The sequence below is a fragment of the Triticum aestivum genome, chromosome 4D (assembly GCF_018294505.1).
Source record: "Triticum aestivum cultivar Chinese Spring chromosome 4D, IWGSC CS RefSeq v2.1, whole genome shotgun sequence".
NCBI lineage: Eukaryota > Viridiplantae > Streptophyta > Magnoliopsida > Poales > Poaceae > Triticum > Triticum aestivum.
Window position 1 is genome coordinate 302,996,423 of NC_057805.1, and position 20,613 is coordinate 303,017,035.

The window sequence follows — 20,613 nt, forward strand, 5'->3', positions numbered from 1 at the left end:
TTGACCGGCTTAAATTTAGGATCAACATTAAGAGTGTGCTCAGCGAATTCTCTCGGTGCAACCGGCATGTCAGAAGGTTTCCATGCAAAGATGTCCTGATTCTCACGGATGAACTCGATGAGCGCACTTTCCTATTTAGGATCCATGTTAGCCCTTATTGTGAACTGCTGAGATGAGTCGCCAGGGACAAAGTCAACCTGCTTAGTATCATCAGCCGACTTAAACTTCAACAAAGGGTCTTGCTCCGTGGAGGGCTTCTTCAAAGGGGTCATATCAGCCGGGTCAACATTATCCTTATAAAACTTAAGCTCCTTAGTAGCGTAGGCTGATTCAGCATAGGCAACATCTCCTTCCTCACATTCCAATGCAATTCTTCGATCACCATGGACTGTAATAGTGCCCTTACGCCCTGGCATTTTAAGCTGTAAATAAACATAACAAGGCCGCACCATAAAAACTATAGGAATCAGTTTCTTTGCCGTCTGCCACCAACGGCAAACCTGCCCGACAAAGAAAGTGACGGTAAACAAGTTCTTTGTCGTCTACTTCCTCAAAGCGGACGACAAAGAACCTTTGCCATCAGTTGCAGACGGCAAAGAACATGGACGGCAAAAAACCGGCGTTAGCCACGTTAGGTGGCTAACGGGAGGCTTTGCCGTCCGCCAGCGGACGGCAAACATGCCCTGCCCTTTGCCGTCAGCTATATGACATCAGCCACGCGTCATGCACCCAAGCCTTTGCCGTCCGCCACAGACGGCAAACTACCACAACCTTTGTCGTCTGCCACAGATGGCAAAGTAACCAAATGGGTCAGCTCCCAGATTGCACAGGTTGCTGCCACATGGCCTCTTTGTCATCGGTGGCAGACAGCAAAGGCCCCTTTGCTGTCGGTGGCAGATGGCAAAGAGGCTGCATTGCCTCTTTTTCTGTTTTTTTCTTATATCCAAGCATTTTCAAAAGATATATATGATATATATAGTTTCAACCTCAAACATAGCCCATGTATCAAACATCTAGCAGTCCATCAATGCAATAGAACACATAGGGTATTAAAAGATCCAATACATACATAGTTTCACGGAGTTCATCCATATATACATACATAGTTCCACATTGTGCATCAATACAAATGAAAACAAGAACTAAACACTAGCAGTCCATCAATGCTGCTTCCATGAAGTGAATCAAACCTGCAAAAATGGGAGTAAGAAAGTTAGAATAAGAAGAAGACTAGAAAAAGAAGAAGAAGAAGATTAGAAGAAGAAGAAGAAGACTAGAAGAAGAAGAATAAGAAATAAGAAGAAGAAGAAGACTAGAAGAAGAAGAAGAAGAAGACTAGAAGAAGAAGAAGACTAGAAGAAGAAGAAGAAGAAGAAGAAGAGAAGACTAGAAGACTAGAAGAAGAAGAAGACTAGAAGAAGAAAAAGAAGAAGAAGAAGAAGGAAGATATTTCCTTCTTCTTCTTCTACTTCTTCTTCTTTTCTCATCTTTCTTCTTCTCTAACTTAGGTAATTATGCCATTTTGGAGGAAAATAAGCTAAGTATATGACATCTATGAGAGAACCAAGGTTATTGTGCCATTTTTGAAATGAATAAGCTACTTGTGTCATAAATGAACTAAATAAGCTAATTATGTCATTTTGGAGGATACTTAGCTAAGTACGTCTTTTTTGGGGAAAATAAGCTAAATGTGTGCCATAATAGGGCTAACAAGCATGTACGAAGCTAAGTATGCATTTGTTAAGCAAAACACTAGAGAAAACTTAACTCCATCACAACAAATGCGATCAGGATCGCAACTAAGGTAACAATTGATCCAACGGCATAATGATACCAAGCCTCATTATCAATGGCATATTTTCTAATCTTCAAGCGCATTGCATCCATCTTCAAGCACATTGCATTCATCTTCATCTTGTGATCATCGACGACATCGGCAACATACAACTCCAATTTCATCTTCTCTTCTTTAATTCTTTTCATTTTTTCTTTCAAATACTCGTTTTCTTTTTCAACTAAATTTAACTTCTCGACAAGAGAGTCGGTTGCAATTTCCGGTTCACATACCTCCTAGATAAAAATATCTCTATGTTAGTTTGGCAGGCCCACAATAGATAGAAAACTTGGGTCACCTGTTGAGCCGTAATATATACATCGGGAAGATCTAAATGGGTGCTTTGTTTGATTTCGACTAGCCCTATACGTTCATGAGTCCTTCTAGTCTCCTTCGGCTGGAACTAATAACATTTCAAGACTATGACATTCGGTGGGTTTTCACCATAGAATAGAAGTTCATAAAATGCTTCAACTCTCCCATAATACTCGGTACCTCCTTCGCTAATAGCAGAGACATAACAATTTGTAGACTTTCGGTCAGCCATAGATAGCTCTTTGCCGAAGGTAAGAAAGTGATACCCGTTGATGTCGTATTTGTCAAATGAACGGACCTTATAGTCAAAACCATTAGCGACTTGTCTCAATTCGGCGTCCATAGACTCTGAAATAGCCTACAAGTTTAATACGAAAGGATTGTTGCATTAGCCGCAAATTAGACGAAGAAATGAGAATGGTCTAATGGAAATTACGGTTTGTTCGAACCAAGAGATGAAACCGGGAAAGCCGCCTCCTTGCTTTGCCAGAAGCTCATACTCTTTGATGGATTCCTTTTGGATCTCCGCTCCATCCGAGAATTTGGCGACGTATCGACTGTATCAAATACCTGGGAATAAGAGATTTTCAAAGGAATTAGAAGTTGCAGAACAATGTACCGCGATAACTTACTCAATGTACGGCTGCACTTCTGTTAGGTTGTTGAAGATATACAACGAAATGGTCCGCCATTCTTCGACATCCAACGATATTGGTTTAGAAGCACCGGCTAGTGTGAGATTCCCTTTGAATAGACTGAGGTTGGATCCACCTTTTTTAGGGTCGCCAGCATTGTACCGAGGTTTCGGATTATGCAAATGACGATTTTTGGCTTCGTAGTGTGCTGTCATGAAGTTTGCCGCATCCTCAATAATGAATGCCTCGGTCATCGATGCTTCAATTCTATGTTAATTTTTACATTTTGCTCAGAGCGTCATCTGCATCCTCTCAGTTGCATAGCACCAACGATTTTGCACGGCCCCCCAGTCTTGCCTTGGTCGGGAGATGCAAAATCAAGTGTTGCATTGGATTAAAGAAGCCCGACGGAAAGATCTTCTCTAACTTGCAGATCAACTCTGGCGCCAACTCTTCCATTTCTTCTAGAACGGCAGGTGATAGTTCTTTCACACAAAGAACACGGAAGAAATAGCTCAGCTCGGCCAGTACTAGCCATTAATCCTTAGGGATAAAGCCACGCAACATCACCGGCATTACCCGCTCAATCCATATGTGCCAATCATGATTGTTGAGACCAAATATTTTTAATTTTTCAAGACTCGCTCCCCTCTTTAGATTCGTTGCATACCCATCGGGGAGCATCAACTGCATTTTCACCCACAAGATAATTTCCCTCATAGCTGGCCTTCCAAGATCGAACCATGCCTTTGGCTTCGTCCAGTTCTGCATTCCTTTCGGTTCTTTCATGTTTTGTAACGGTCTATCACATAGCGCCTCGTGATTGACTCTAGCCTTAGTATTATCCTTTGACTTCCCCTCTATGCCGAATAATGTACCAAATAGGGCCTCGACGATATTCTTCTCAGTGTGCATCATGTTGATGTTGTGTGGGCAAAGGAGGTCTTTGAAGTAAGGCAGATCCCACAAGCATGTCTTGTGAGTCCAGGCGTGTTCCGAATTATACCCCTTGAAATACCCTGGATGCTCTGGATCTGGCTCGAGAGCGTTTAACTGATCTAGGGTCTCTTCGCCTGTCAACGGAGGTGGTGCAGAGTTTTTGACAACTCTACCTTTCATGAAGTTCTTCTTGTCTTTCCTGAACTTATGGCGAGGATCCAGGAACTGTCTATGCAAGTCAAAGCAAGAAAACTTGCGACCCGTCTGCAGCCAACGAGACTCAAGAGCTGCCTTGCATGTGGGGCACAGGAACCTTCCATGCACACACTAGCCAACAAATAGTGCATACGCCGGCAAGTAATGCGTCGAGTACATGTACCAGACATGCATTATGAAGTTTTGTTTGCTAAAGGCGTCGTATGTATTGAACCCATTATCCCAAGCTTCTTGCAATTCATCCTTAAGCGGTTGCATGTATGCATTCATACTCCTCCCCGGATAGTTCGGGCCTAGAATTATCAACGTCAGGAAAATGTTCTTTCTTTGCATAATCTGTCCGAGGGGGAGATTGAGTGGAAAGACAAATACGGGCCAACAACTATATTGGGTTGCCATCAGACCAAACACACTGAACCCATCTGTGCTGATGGCGACTAGAGGATGCCTTGGATCTGCCGCTTTTTCTGCATGTAATGCATTGAAGCGCTTCCACGCTGCACCATGCGATGTGTGTACCATCATCAGATTCCCATCTGCATCTACTTCGGTTCATTTGCCCATTTTGTGCCATGTCATCTGTCTGGCCGTCTCTTCGAGCATGAAAAGACGTTGAAGTCTTGGTACGATTGGCATATACCGAAGAACATTAACGGGGATTTTGGTTTGTGTCTTCTCACCCATACCATTGTCTACCACAATATACCTAGAAGACTTGCAAATGGGAAAATAGTTCAAGTCCACATACTCAAGCCTAAATAAGGCACATCCTTTCTCACATGCATGTATCTTCTCATAGGGCATCTTACACTACAAAAAAATACACTTCCATGAGGATACGTGTTTGTCACAGTAGGTCACGTTTTTTGTCATGCATGTACATCCATGACGATTTAATGACAGAATCAAGATAGTCATACATGTGCTATCGTATAAGTGTTCCATGACAATACCAAAATTATCATCACGGAAGTGTCCACTTCCATGACGATAAATGACGCGTCATGGAAGTGCTTTCTTCAAGGGTAACCGACACGTGGCATCCACCGTAACAGGTCGCTGTTAAGCTATCGGGTTCCGGTTTGGATCCGATAACCCGTTAACAGCCCAGACCAATGGGGATTTTCCACGTGTAAGATCATCATTGGCTGGAGGAAACACGTGTCTACTCGCCGTTGGGACAGATGTCATCCACTCATTGGACCGAAGGCGCCTATGATACATCGACACATGGCACGGCCCAATAGAGGCCCATTCCTGTGAAAAGGCCGGCCCGTTTGACTTGGTCAAAAGGTAGCGGGCCGACCCACGGAAAGCCTGTTAACAGCCTATTCGCATATAGCCCATTTACAGCCCGCTAACTCAAGGCCCGTTACGACCTATCCGAATTAGGCCTAGTAGCGTCATCTGGGCCGTCCAATATGATTCCAGTCCGTTGTAACTTCCGTCCCATGTATGGCCCATGACGTCTTTTGGCCCTTATGAGGCCCTTTGTAACTCTTGGCCCATTAACGACCCGTGGTGAAACTAGCCCGTAATGAACAGTGTATCGCTTTATACCCATTAAGGGCCCATTATTCCATTGAACCGTTTCCAACCCATGTTATCTTTCGGCCTTCTGAGGGCCCATTTATTCTTGGGCTCATTTCCAACATTCGGTTACTTACGGCCTTACTGGCCTTTTCTGCTTGTGGGCCAAATTCAGCCCATGGTTACAGTCGGCCCATTTGTGGCCAAGTAATCCGTTGGGCCATTTTCATAACGTCATCAAATACGGCCGATTAACGACGGCCCGTTATGGTCGGCCCATGAACGGACGATTCCAACTCTAGCCCTTTACGACCCATAATGCGGTCCTTTATTGGCCCATGTTTGGCCAATCGATCATACGGCCCGTAGAAGGCCCATTGATGCACGCCCGTAGAAGGCCCATTGTTTCTATGGCCCGTAGGAGGCCCAGGGTCACTACAGTAAATATGCAGCCCATGGTTATTGTGGCCTAGTTTTAAAAAATAGGTTATTGCGGCCACTAGCAAAGCGCGGAAAAAGAACTGCATTGACTACAAGCAAACAAATAAACAAGACAACAAGGAAATAAATAAGCAAGCAACTTACGCTAGGCTATCACGACTATTACACATATTACATCCACTGGGCATGAAAGTTCGCCACCAGTGCAAATATAGGGAACAAAGCAGCATATCACATACACTGGTTGTCAAAGTTGGCGACCAGTGCAAATAAACACCACAGCAAAATAAGTCTAGAACTGAAACCACTTCAGAAGAGCTCGAGAAACAATATCCTGGGTACCCATAATGCTGGCAAGATGCTTAGCAAGCTTATTAACTTTCTCTTGTTTGGCGCTTAAATCCTCCAGCGCTTGCCGTTGCACCAGAAAGTATGCATCTGAATTCTGCAGGGACTTCCTCAGTCTTTCGGCTTCCTGTCATAGAACATCTGATCGATGTATTTCAACTTGAAGTTGAGACTCAAGAAGCCGAACTGATTCAGGCATCGAGTTCGAAGAGCTGGTGCGAGTAGTAGTGGCCAGTAACTCGAACACTACATCAAGACAGGACTTTGGGGTTGTCTCAGTGTCTTCAATATAGTTTTTATCAGCTTTCTTAGAGACCAACAGGGATGTCTCACTATCTTGAAACTTATCTGCATTACTTCCTTTACCATTGCATAACGGGGTACTCTTCTCCAATATGTTATCCGCATTCTAAAAGAGAAACAAACAGACACATCACAGGTTTACCATGTTGTATATGAAACTCATTTTGGTAAACCAGTTTAGTAGTAAGGTGGACAGGATAACATCATGAAACAAACATATATCTATGTAGTATGGTCACTGTATGGTCTATATCATTCTAGTTTATGTTGCCAAATCAAGATAGAGACAGTTCAAATCATATCTATTGAAGACAAAGCAGCATAGACAGAATATAAGTGAGGGAAACTACACAACAATAAAAACACTTGTAATGTGCATGGCATGAGAACATAACTGTTTATTCAATTGAAACTGAAATCAACATAGAGCAAGTTACAACAGCAAACACGTTAAAGAAATAGGTTTAAAACATACCTGTTGCGCCATTGGAGTTTCAATTGCATCCTTCAAATTTGAAATTAGTTGGTATGAGTAAATACAATGATGCAAGAGCAAAGGAGTATGAACCATAGCTATGGAACCTGACCAGAGAACAATTCTTCTTCTGCTTTAAGCCTTGACTTGGGGTTCGGAGTGGTGGTCCTCGTGCTTTGGGCACTGCAGTTGCCTTACTAACTGCTCGTGTTTGGGTGCTCTGTGGTGGAGACGGTGCTGTGTCAACTGGAACTGGGTTACTATCTGCTGGGGTTGGGGTTAGAAGGGGTGTAGCTGGTTCTCTGTCCAATTGGGTAGGGGTACAATCTACGTGAGTCTGGGTTATGTGTGGTGGGGCTGGTTCTTGGGCAAGTACAACCGTGGTTCTATCTACATCGACATGTAGCACGATCTTTTCTAAAGACCGTGTTTTTACTCCCACAGATACTGCCATCACCCCCTCCAATTCAAATGGCTGATAAACAAGAAAAGTAATTAAATGTACAAACATTGTAAGATAGACATGTGCAATGGATAGTAGGGAAGAAAATAGGGCATGAAATAATTCACATTTATGTTGTCTAACCAAACAGAATAGCATGACATGATTTCACATATATGATGGCTAATTAAACAGGATAGCATGACACAATTTCACATGTATGATGGCTAACTAAACATGATAGAATGACATACTTCAAAATATGATGACTATGTAAATATGATGACATGATATAACTATATGATGTGTCTATTAAAGTGGTTGGCATGCCATAATTCACAAACATGCCGTCGATGGAAACATGATGGCATGATATAATTCACGGATAGAATGGCATAATTCAAAATACGATGACTATGTAAACAGGATGAGATGATATAACTATATTATGTCTTTAGAAAATGGGTTGGCATGCCATAATTCAGATACATGCTATCTATGTAAACATCATGGCATGATATAATTCAAATATATGATTTATATACTTAGCAAGTGAGCAGAGGGCAATCGCATATATGATGTGTCAACTAAGGAGATGGTGTTCCATATTGTGTATATGATGTAAAAACTAAGCATCGCAAGACAACATATGCATGATATGAGTAATATAACCCTGCCAAGTTTGAGCATACACCTGAGGGGGATAATAGGACTGGTCATCTGCCTCTGAATCCTCCTCTGAGGAGCTATCTGTAACCATCAAGATATCTACTTCAGTAGGTAGCATTGTCTGCTCTGAAGACCTTGTTTTTCACTCCAGATTTCTCCATCACCAATTAAAATGGTTGATGCACAGGAAGAGCAGTTGGATATACAAACATTGTCAACAAATGCAATGAGTAATACAAAAAAGGACGACATGATATAAATCACATATATGACGGTTGGCTAAATAGCATTGCATAATTCACATACATAATGCCTTGCAACAAGATAGCATTGCATAATTCACATATATAATGTCTTGCAACAAGATGGCATTGCAAAATTCACATACATGGTAATTAGACACTAGACAGGTGGCACCCACACAAAGCATGTCTAAACTAAGCAAATGACATGCCAATGCAAGACACCATATGCACGATATGAGCAATATAACCCTGCCAAGTAGAGCATGTACCTCGGGGGGGGGGGGAATAGGACTGATCATCTGTCTCTGAATCCTCTTCTGAGGAGCTATCCGTAACCAGCAAGACATGCGCTTCGTCAGATAGCATTGTCTACTCTGAAGATCTTGTTTCCACTCCAGATTTTTCCATGACCGTGTCGAATGGCTGATGCACAGGAAGAGTAATTGAATGTACTAATTTTTTTCACAAATTTAATACGTAATAAATAAATGATGGCATGATATAATTCACATATAAGATGACTGGCTAATCAGGGTGGCATTGCAAAATTCACATATATGATGCCTGGCTAAACAAGATGGCATTGCATGATTCACATATACGATAAAGAAACTAAACGTATGGCATTCACACAAAGCATGTCTAAACTAAGCAGATGACATACTTGACGTATAAAGTAAGCAATGCAAGGCACCATATGCATGATATTACCAACATCAGCATGCCGATTTAGAGCGAAGACCTCAGGGGGTAAATAGGAGTGCTCTTCTCCTTCTGGATCCCCCTCAGAACAGTTATCTTCCTCTTGATTACTATCTGAAATTGGTGGAGGGGGGCTGCCTTTGCACCCACCATGGAGCGACGTCTGCATGAAATTTTATTGCCACGCAAGGCTTGTCTCTTTTTCTCTACATGTTCAGTTCCATTGTGTACAGTAACTGACATGCATAGGAATAAAACATAGTGAGATTATGTAAGGAGCGCATGCACAAATCCAGAGTGATGGTAGCACACTGTGGATAGACCCAAAACCAATGATAGCAGGCAAATAATGGCTTTAATTAAAAATATAGATAATGGCTCCTTTAATATTTGTTTCCACCCAACATGAAACTCATAGTAGACACCCGAGATTAACCAGATAGTATTGATTGCTGCCCCAATATGTACCCCACAACCATTTAAAAAATCAAGTTTGAGCATTAGTTTGGACCTGAACCGGAGTCTAATAGGTGAACAGGACGATAAAGTAGCATGTCATCATATTAAGCGATGCATAACGTAAGCAGACACGAAAGAGTTTGACCTCTCTTGCGGACCCGTATAGTCCTCAAGGTTATCTACTCAGTTGATGATGGTAATGCAGTTGTCGTGGCTGCCGGCGACGGGGAAGAAGATCTGAGGCGGCAAAAGACAGCCTAGAGAGCGGATCCCTGCTGTGTTGAACCCTTCCCTCGTTGGAGCAGCTGAGCTGGGTTGGAACACAACGCAGCAGGAGCGGGACAAACCACACAAGGTTTTCTTTGACACATATCTGTAACAGAAGTAATTGTGTAAGGGCTTGCTTGAATTTGAGGATTCTAACAATGCAGGGATAGGAAATACACAAGAATAGGATAGGAATGCACATGCAAAACAGAGAATTTAAAAACACAGGATCTCTGCCAATCTGGGTGTTTGGTTCACAAGAATTGGAAGATCACAGGATGCAAAGAAGCATGGTGAGATTAAGTCAAACCACAAGAAAATGTACAGTTATAATGCTATTATGCTACTATCTCTTAGTCTTGTGCTTCATGAATAGGAATTTGAAAAGGAGCACAAGTGGATATTAAAATTTCTATGGTTTTTCTTTCAAGGAGACACTAAAGGAACAAATCCTACAGTTTTCCTTTGCTCCATTCCTTTGAACCAAATGCATGAATAGTAGTACCATAGGGAACTTTCCAATTCCTATGTTTTTCCTTCACTTTTCCTTTCAAGCACTGATGATTCTACTAGGCAGGCTTGAGCAGGGAAAAGCCTACACTCAAAAAATGTTCTTGTGCTACTTCTACTACTTTGGACCCAGGCCACTGCCCTACTAGCTCAACTCCCAGACCCATCTACAAATACACAACTCAAACGCGCAGAGATAAATAATGATGGCATTCAAGAGAGTCCATCACGGATAGCTAAGTTGCCTGGTACCTCACTGCTTGTCATATAGTAGGAGAAACTAATCGTATTTCACGTTACTACGTGTGCTCAGTGGAAAAAATATATATAACATGTAGAGTAAAAAAGAGATGCAACAAGTGTACAACCTCTTTGGCGAAGCCATGTCAATCTCAGCGTGATTGGGTTGGTCGGTGAGGATGCTCCGGCTGATTTGGCTGTCGGAGGAGGGGAAGAAGATCTTAGGCGTCTGGAGATGGAGCCCGGGGTACTGCTCCGCTGTGATGGAGGATTTCGTTGTTGGTGCAGCTCCGATGAGTTGTATGACGGTGAGGCTGAAGCAGGAGAAGAGAGACAACGTTAACCTGAGTGGAGTCCGAATAACATCTCCAATAGATGACGTAAAATACATAACCACAAAGTGCTAGATGTAAAATACATAAGCCGCTCATCTCTGAACATAACTGTTGAAACTGAATTTAACTGTCGAAACTGAATTTTGCTGTCGAAACTAAATTTTACTATCGAAACGGAATGCACTACTAGTAGAAAAGTAGTAGCAGCAGCCGCCGCGCCCGAAGCAGCAGCACATGCGAGAGCCGGGGCAGCTGGTCGTATAGTAGCATCTCGGGTAGCAGCTGTAGGGTCTGGACGGAGAGCAGGATTTGCTGCTCGTGCAGCAACAACGCATGCTAGATTAGAGCAGAAGCGCAAGCAAGAGCTAGAGCGAGAGCAGCAGCGTGAGCAAGAGCGAGAGCAGACCAGGCAGGGGACCAAGAGCGAGAGCAGAGCAGCAGCGCGAGCGAGAGCCAAAGCAGCAGCAGATCCTACTGATGTGGACGTCGCCGCCGAGGGAGCGACCCCGTGGAGGAAGTGGCCGGTGACGCCGCCGTGGATGGAGCCACGCCATGTCGGCGCGGGACCGAGCGCCGACAGCACCGTGGGATCGAATCAAGAAGAAAATGCGACGATTAGTGTAGAACCTCTTTGGTGGCGCCGATTAGACCTCAGTTTCATCCGAGGAATCGGTGATGATGCTGCTCTTCCGGTGGTGCAGGTGAAGATGGCGGTGTGGGAATGGAGGTGGCGCGAAAGACGAGGGGAACACCAGGGCAGCTCCTTGGAGGTGGAGGACGGGGTGGCTGAACCGGCGAGACGACGAGATCGATGATGGATCCTCATCCAGTGCGGTGGATGAGGGACGTCGAGGTGTTGCTGTGGACGACATCGTCGGGGAAGAGGCTCCGGCTGGGCGGCGGTCGGAGGAGGGTGTGGGGCTTCATGGGTTCTCGCGGCCTGGGTGTACGAATGGGTGGGCGGATGGGATGGGAGGGGGAAACCATGGCTTAGGGACGCGTTTGTCCGAAATGTGGGGTAAGTTATGAAAGTACCCCCACCGATTTGAGCCAGGCGGTTCTTTAGGTTCAGGGGTATTACGCGGCATTTCACATGTCGGGATTTCGCAGGAGGTGTGAGTTTTCGCGCGCGTTGTAATTTTGGGATAGCAAGGCGCGGGTTGAGATGGAGGGAGTTTTCGGAGCATAACGAGACAAAGATATATCTTAAATATTTCAGGGTAACAAGGCGCGGGTTGAAGAGGCGGGAGTTTCGCAGCACGATAGACAGAGATGCTAGCTTGAAATCTTGGCATAACAAGGCGCGACTTGAAGTTTTGGGAGAACAAGCTTAACGTGTACAAAAAAAGACAATTCACACCTCATCACTAGAGAGAGCCATGTCCCATTTTACTATATTACTAGAAATGCATTCAAATACAACAACAAAAAAACTAAAAAATGAGGACAACAAACATAGCGTGTACAGTACCAAATCAATTTGCACTTCCCTCAAGAATAAAAAAACAATTCGTGTTGTCTAGCATATGGACTAAATTTGAGTACATTTTTCCTGTTTGAATGGGATTGTACTCGGGTTAGTTATAAACCATCTAAATATTATCTTCACAAAACATGACATGAATATAGGAGTAGTAAATTCCTATATAAATACAAACTACATGTACATACGATCTCAAATTCCAATATATGTATCCATTTTATGTTGAATTCAAATCATAGTATATGTATGCTCTAGCTAGATGTTCGGAATCTAAACCATGTATGATACTATGTACAATGTGTTTAACACGCACAACACACACACAAACACCATTTACACTAGTAAGGTACACGTGCATTTCACGCATGAGATTTGGCAACCAAATTATGAATAAATACCACATTATAGCATGTAAGCTTTGAGTCATATATGCATGATGTAGATGTTTGTTTAATTCTTATAGTTCATCTCATTCAAAATCATTTAGGTTTTATAAAAAAGCTAATCTATTTTAAGATTCATGGAATTGTGCCGGTGGAAACGACACCTATGGGATCACGGGGAATCCCTTCTATGGTCGGCGGGCGCGGGGCTGTGGAAAGAGCGGGTTTAAGAGATCAACACGGGAGATTTATCCAGGTTCGGGCCGCAAGTGATGCGTAATACCCTACTCCTGCTGGCTTGTGTTTATCTGGTGTTCTTGGACTAGCTACAAAGCGTGCAGGGTCTAAAAAGTCCGAATCCTCTCTCAGTACGCCGCGGGCCTCCTTTTATAGTCAAAGGGGCAGCCACAGTGGCACACATGAGGTGGAAAGTTGTACAGTAGTCGAGTTTATCTCTGGCACTGTAGGACAAAACACATTAAATGCGCTACTTAGGTGTCCTCTTGCTTTATCGGGGACGGCAACGAGGCCCGTCCCGTCTGTCGCCGCTTCGCCTAGCTTCGCCACGCGTCCAGGCCAACAAGGAATGCAGCGCCATGTAGGCTGGCAGGCTGCTGAGCTGGTGTGGTGGCAGGGTCTTCACAAAGATTTGCATGCCACCATGTAGGTGCTTGACTAGTTGGCTTAGGAGCCACGTACTGCCACGTGGGTACCTACTTAGTTGGTGGGTCGGCCGCTGAGCTGGGGCGGCGACAGGGCGGCAAGGCCTTGCCACGGTCTTGCCGATATTCCCGGCAAGGGTCTTGCCGGGGCCTTGTGGGCGCCCTCAGCAAGGGTCTTGCCGGGGCCTCGTTGGCATCCTCGGCAAGGAGCCTCGCTGTTGTCTTGTTTTCTGGTTCCTACCTAGGCCTCGCAGGCCCTTTGTCTTCACAAAGATCTGCATGCCACCATGGAGGCGCCTCTGAGCCTTGGTTCCAATGTGGTTGATGGCGTCGGAACTTTTAGACTCAAGGGTGGCGGCCCCGTTGGTATTGGGCAAGTTGCCCCGGCAAGGCTCTTGCCGGGGCTGTGGAGGCCGCCCCGGCAAGGGCCTTGCCGGGGGAGTTTTACCTCGCCCTTCTGCTCTTCATGCTTCTGGTCTTGAGCACTGCTCTGGTAGTCTTGCGTCCTTGCCTCCTCTGCACCGCCAAGCATGGCCACGGGCGTGTGGTTGTGACTGCCCGCACAGAAGTAAAGGGGTACGAAAAGGACCCCTACTTTTTACACCGACAGGAGCCCCCGGGCCTCGGCCACACATAAGCGCAGGGCGTTATTGGGCCAGGCCCAGAACGGTGCGCGCGCGGCAGAGTTTAATCGTGGTAACTCCCCCACCAGTTGCGCTTCCCCACGACCTGCGTTGAATGCGTGACGTGGGGGGTCGCGCGTGGAATGACCGTAGCATGCTCGCGTCATCCCGTGGTAAACGGTAAAGTGGCGGCGCGCGCCTTCCCCATAAAAAAGGAGAGACCGCAGGCGCGCTGCTCAGTTACTCTCTCTGCCTTGGAACCATCATTCCACGTTTCCCACTACGCCTGCCCCTTACGCCACGTACGCCGCATGCACGACGTGGGGTAGGTGACAGACGCACGGGATATGGGAAGGCGCGCGGTGGCCGATACTTACGCGCCTTTGATTGGGCGGGGAGGGCGGTCGATGGCCTTGCTTGTTGCCACTTAATGAGTCGGACCTGAACCGGCTCTTCAGAGGCGTAGAGCTAATCTTTTAGCCTCGTCCACTCAGCTATAAAAAGGGGACTTAGGGGGAGGAGGAGGAGCACCTCCTCGCGTCTTCCCTTTGTCTCCATTTTCCATCCACCGCCATGGCGAGAGGGCGTGGCCGCGGCCGTTCTTCCGCGGAGGCGAACATGTCCTCCTCCCGCCAGAGAGCCGCGACGGTCAAGGAAGAGCCAGCCGCCCAAGGCAAAGGCCACGCTCGAGGTGGGGGTGCCGAACAGGGCCGCGGTCGGCGAGGTGGTCGAAGCAGAGGCGGTCGAGGCTGAGGCGGGCGCGGAAGGGGGACACCCGCGTCATCGCCATCTCCGTCACCATCTCCGCCACCGTCTCCTCCTGCTTCGTCGAGCGGCCACGTCGGGGACACGGCGCTGGAGTTCATCCTGCAGCTGCGCGAGCCACCACGTAGCCGCCTTCGCCTTCCTGAGGCATTTGCGAGGGTGCTGGAGATCGATTAGCCATCGAGGTTGAGGCTCCACATGAAGGGGTGTTGCAACGGCGACATGTGGGTGAACATAGGGTTACCCGTCCCTCATGTGATGCTTCTTCGTCGGGGGTGGAAAACCTTTGCATGAGCCCACTGCTTGATGAAGGGGCACGTTCTCTGCTTCAAGTTGGTGGAGAGCGACCTGCTCTCCGTCAAGGTCTTCGGGCGCTCGGGACACAGGTTAGGGCGCTGCGCAGAGAGCTCGACCGACGACGAGAGCTCCTCCTCAAGTGACGGCGACGGGGAGAGCACCAGCAGGGAAGACGACATGGACGGGTCCGACTAGGCATCGGACGCCCTGTCCCTAGGCGACGCCGGCAGCAGCACCACCTGCACCTGGCCTTCTCCCCGGCAGGACAATCTACCAGGGGCGGGGTAGTCCTTGGCGGCGGCTCCTCGAGCCGGCTCCTTGAACTTCTCGGGGCCGCTGCTTCTGGCGGCTAGCGCTGGAGGGCCGGGGTAGACGAAGAAGGCGGGTGGCGGGCTGTCAACTCGGAGTATGATGGCACCGACTCCTTCGTCATGTATTGTCGGCCCGCTGCCTCATCTTTCGACTTCTTCCCCGGCACCGTCATCACCAGCCTTCTCTTGGTGTCTTCTGCTGCTCGTACCTCGCCTAGGCGCTTCTTTTGCCCTCCTGTTTGTCCTGGTCTGCTTCCTTAGGAGAGGGACAAGAAAGGGATTACTGGCATCTTATCTTTTTTTTAGATCTCAATCCTGCGGGCACTTGTTGAATTCTAGACTTTGTAACCCCTTGCTTGTGCCCTTATTCCGTATGAATTGTGCTTGTTTGATTAACGTATTAATGAAAAAGGGTGTTTGCCGAGGTCTTTTGTGCATGAGCGAGGCTCACACCAAGGAGTGAGTCCTTGTTATTTTAAATAAACAATGTCACCCGGCAACAAACCTTGCCGTTCTCCTGCCTTATACCACGTTTAAACCCGCGCTCTTGGCGGGGAGCAAGGGTAGAGTAGGATTGAGCTCCTTGCTTGTTTCCCCTTCCACCACAACTACAACCAGACTCCGGCCTGAAAGGGATTTCGGGCATGGGGAGGAGGGAGCACGGTGGCGCAGGAACGAGCGAGGTTTCATACGGAAATGCATAGCAGGGGAGAGAAAACTCATCTGAACTTGCAGCCCCCCAGCAACCTTGGCTTGCCGGGATCAGGGTGTCGTTCCATCTTCTTTTCTCCAAATGGTTCTGCAGGAATGCCTGCGATCCAAAGAAGAGGACTGAAAAGACAGAAGAACACGCACTCGACCTCTATGCTAGGGGTTAGTTGCCGCCAAGCACTATCAACCCTAATAGAGAGAGAGAGACTCAACCTAGCATGCATGCTATTTCTAGGGCACAAGGGCTTCATTTATTTATGCTCAGGGTCTGCGCCTGGCTTTGTACATAGGGTTACATGCCTTGCCGGCAAGGCTAGTACAAACTGGGGGTTGCCGGGGCTCCCAGCAATCGCGCCTTAGGGGTAAAACTTGCGAAGATGTTTGATATTCCAGGAGTTGCTCACTGGAATGCCATCTTCGGTCTGCAGGCGGACTGCACCGGGCCTGGTGACTCGCATTACTCGATAAGGGCCCTCCCACTTTGGCGTCAACTTGTTTGAATTCTTGGTGGATTGAATCCGCCGAAGAACAAGGTCGCCTTCCTCAAAGCTTCGGGCGTGAACCTTGCGGCTATGATAGCGGCGCAAGGCCTGCTAGTAGCGAGCGGCTCGCACAGCAGCCCGAAGACGATCTTCCTCAAGGAGCGTCGCATCCTCTTGGCGCAACTGTTCTTGCTCAAGCTCATCATAAGCGAGCACTCGAGGTGACCCGTATATGAGTTATGTGGGGAGAACTGCCTCTGCCCCATAAACCAGGGCAAATGGTGTCTGGCCAGTAGCTCGATTTGGCGTCGTTCTGATCGACCAAAAACTGTTGGCAACTCATCAACCCAGTGCCTTCCGCACTTGTGCAGCTTGTCAAAAGTCCTAGTCTTGAGGCCTCACAGCACTTCTGCATTCGCCCTTTCGGCCTGGCCGTTACTTCTGGGATGGGCAACAGAAGCAAAACAGACCTTGTTGCCGAGGTCCTGAATGTACTGCATGAAGGTGCGGCTCATGAACTGCGTGTCGTTGTCGGTGATGACTCTGTTGGGCACACCAAAACGGCAGACTAGCCCCATGAAGAACTTGACGACTGACTGTGCTGCCACCTTTCTCACTGGTTCCACTTCCGGCCACTTTGTGAACTTGTCGATCGCGACGTACAAGTACTCAAAGCCCCCGACAGCGCGGGGAAAGGGGCCCAGTATGTCGAGCCCCCAGACCAAAAATGGCCAGGAAAGAGGGATTGTCTGAAGGGCTTGGGCTGGTTGATGAAGCTTCTCTGAATGGAACTGGCACGCTTCACACTTGGTTACTAGGGCAGTTGCATCCTGGAGGGCGGTGGGCCAAAAGAAGCCTTGCCGGAATGCTTTGTCGGCAAGGGCTCTCGACCCTATGTGGGAGCCACACATGCCTCCATGTATTTCTGCCAACAGCCCCAGTCCGTCTTCCCGACGAATGCACTTCAACTTCACATCGTTCGGTCTCCTTCTGTACAGGGCATCATCCACAAACTGGTACATGCTGGACCGACGGGCTACTTTCTCTGCTTCTTCTTGTTCCTCAGGAAGCTCCCCTGTTTGGAGAAAATGGACGATGGACTGCACCCATGCCGGAGCCTATGGCTCGACCGCAAGGACTAAAGGCACATCTTCGGCCGTAGGGGCAATTGGCTCTATGACCAGGGACTGAGGCGTATGTCGAGCCCCTAGACCGAAAATGGCCAGGAAAGAGGGATTGTCTGAAGGGCTTGGGCTGGTTGATGAAGCTTCTTTGAATAGAATTGGCACGCTTCACACTTGGTTACTAGGGTAGTTGCATCCTGAATGGCGGTGGGCCAAAAGAAGCCTTGCCGGAACGCTTTGCCGGCAAGGGCTCTCGACCCTATGTGGGAGCCACACATGCCTCCATGTATTTCTGCCAACAGCCTCAGTCCGTCTTCCCGAGGAATGCACTTCAACTTCACATCGTTCGATCTCCTTCTGTACAGGGCATCATCCACAAACAGGTACATGCTGGACCGACGAGCTACTTTCACTGCTTCTTCTTGTTCCTCAGGAAGCTCCCCTGTTTGGAGAAAACGGATGGTGGACTGCGCCCATGCCGGAGCCCGGGGCTCGACGGCAAGGACTAAAGGTACATCTTCGACCGTAGGGGCATCTGCCTCTACGACCAGGGCCTGAGGCCCTGCCGGGGGTTGTTGCTCTTCGGCAGGCTTGGGACACCCGACAATGTCCTTGCCGGGGGTTGTTGCTCTCCGGCAGGCTTGGGACACCCGGCAACGTCCTTGTCGGCGGCTCCTGGGAGCTCGGCGGGAAAGGACTTGCCAGGGCCCGCCTTCCTTCGCTTGTTCTGTCCTGCTGATGGCTCGATGGATGGTTGAGTTAATTGAAGCACAAAGGTACCTGGTTCCACACGCAACTTCATGGCAGCGCGCTTCGACAGATCGTCAGCAATGTTGTTCTCTGCTCGGGGGACATGCTCTGCTTGCAATCCGTCAAAACGCTCTTCCAACTTCCTCACTTCATCCACGTAGGCTTCCATCAACGGGCTCTGGTAATCCTTGTTGACTTGCTTGACGACGAGCTGTGAATCACCCCTGACGATGAGCTTCCTGATCCCAAGGTCTGCCGCGATCCTGAGACCGGCAAGCAGTCCCTCGTACTCCGCCGTGTTGTTCGTTGATTTTTTCCAGGGAAAGTGCATCTGGAATACGTACTTGAGGTGCTCTCCGGTGGGCGCGATGAGTAGTACGCCGGCACCAACACCTTGCAATGAGAAAGCTCCATCAAAGTACATAGTCCAATCACGGCACGTTTCCTTGCCGGGGAAGGCGGTCTCTTGAACTTCTTCGTCGGGCGTTGCGGTCCATTCTGCTATGAACTCTACCAAGGCTCGGCTCTTGATCTTGACGTACTTTCAAACTTGAGGCCAAAGCTCGACAGCTCCAATGCCCACTCCACAATCCTCCCAGTTGCATCTGGATTGTGCAAGATTCGTTGCAACGGGAGGCGGGTGACAACGGTGATCTCATGTGCTTGGAAATAGTGGCGCAGCTTTCTCGAGGCCATGAGAAGGCCGAAAAGTAGCTTCTGCATACCAGAGTACCTTGACCTAGCCCCCTGCAAGAGGGAACTGACAAAATAAACTGGGTGCTGCACCATCTTCTTCTTCTGTTCAACTTCGCCCATCTGCGCAGACTTCGCCTCGCCGGGACCGGGCCTTGCCGGGGGTTCCGCCTTGCTGGTGTCAAGCCCCGTCGGGGACGGCCCCAGCCCATCATCTGACGGCTCCGCTGCTACTGCCGCTTCTCCCTCGAGTTCCCTCTGCGCCACTAGTGCAGCACTGACCACTTGATTCGTTGCCGCTAAGTATAGCAGGAATGACTCTTGTGGTTTAGGTGCGACTTGTTTCGGCGTGGAGGAAAGGTACCTCTTCAAATCTTGCAGCGCTGCCTCTGCCTCCGGAGTCCATTTTACTGGACCCGCCTTTTTCAAAACTTTGAAAAAGGGGAGGGCGCGCTCAACGGATTTGGAGATGAACCTACTCAGGGCGGCAACGCAACCGGCAAGCCTACGGATGTCCCTGACTCGTTTCGGCGCCTCACTCTGCTCAATGGCCTTAATCTTGTCAGGATTTGCTTTGATACCGTGTTGAGACACAAAGAACCCAAGAAGTTTGCCGGACGGGACACCGAACACACACTTCTCTGGGTTGACCTTGAGGTTGATCTTGCGCAGATTTGCAAATGTTTCTCCTAGATCTTGTACGAGCGTGGCCCTGTCATTGGTTTTGACCACTATATCGTCCATATAGGCTTCCATATTTCTATGCAGCTGGGGCTCAAAACCAATTTGGACCGTGCGGGCAAACGTCGAACCAGCGCTCTTCAACCCGAAAGGCATCCATACAAAACAGTATGTACCACATGGGGTGATGAACACGGTCTTCTCTTCGTCTTCCTTCATCATGAAGATCTGGTGGTATCCCGAATAGGCGTCGAGGAATGACAGCAGGTCACACCCGACAGTGGAGTCTATAATCTGGTTGATGCACGACAGAGGGAAAGGATCCTTTGGAAAAGCTTTATTGATATTTGTGTAGTCAATACACAGCCTCCACTTCCCATTCGCTTTACGCACAACCACCGGATTGGCCAACCACGTGGGGTGGACTACTCCTCTAACCAGGCCTGCCGCCTCCAACTTCCTGATCTCTTCAATGATGAACTCTTGTCGCTTCAAAGCTTGCTTCCTGACCTTCTGCTTGACGGGCCGTGTGAGGACAGACAGCAAGATGGTGCTCAATCACCTCCCTGGGAACGCCGGGGATGTCAGATGCTTGCCATGCAAATACATCGACATTCGCCCGCAGGAAGGCGGCGAGTGCGCTTTCCTATTTGCTGTCGAGGGTGGAGCTTATAGTGAAAGCCTCGCCCGTGCCGTCCTTCTTGAAAGACACCTTCTTAGTTTCTAGTGATGCAGCCTTGGAC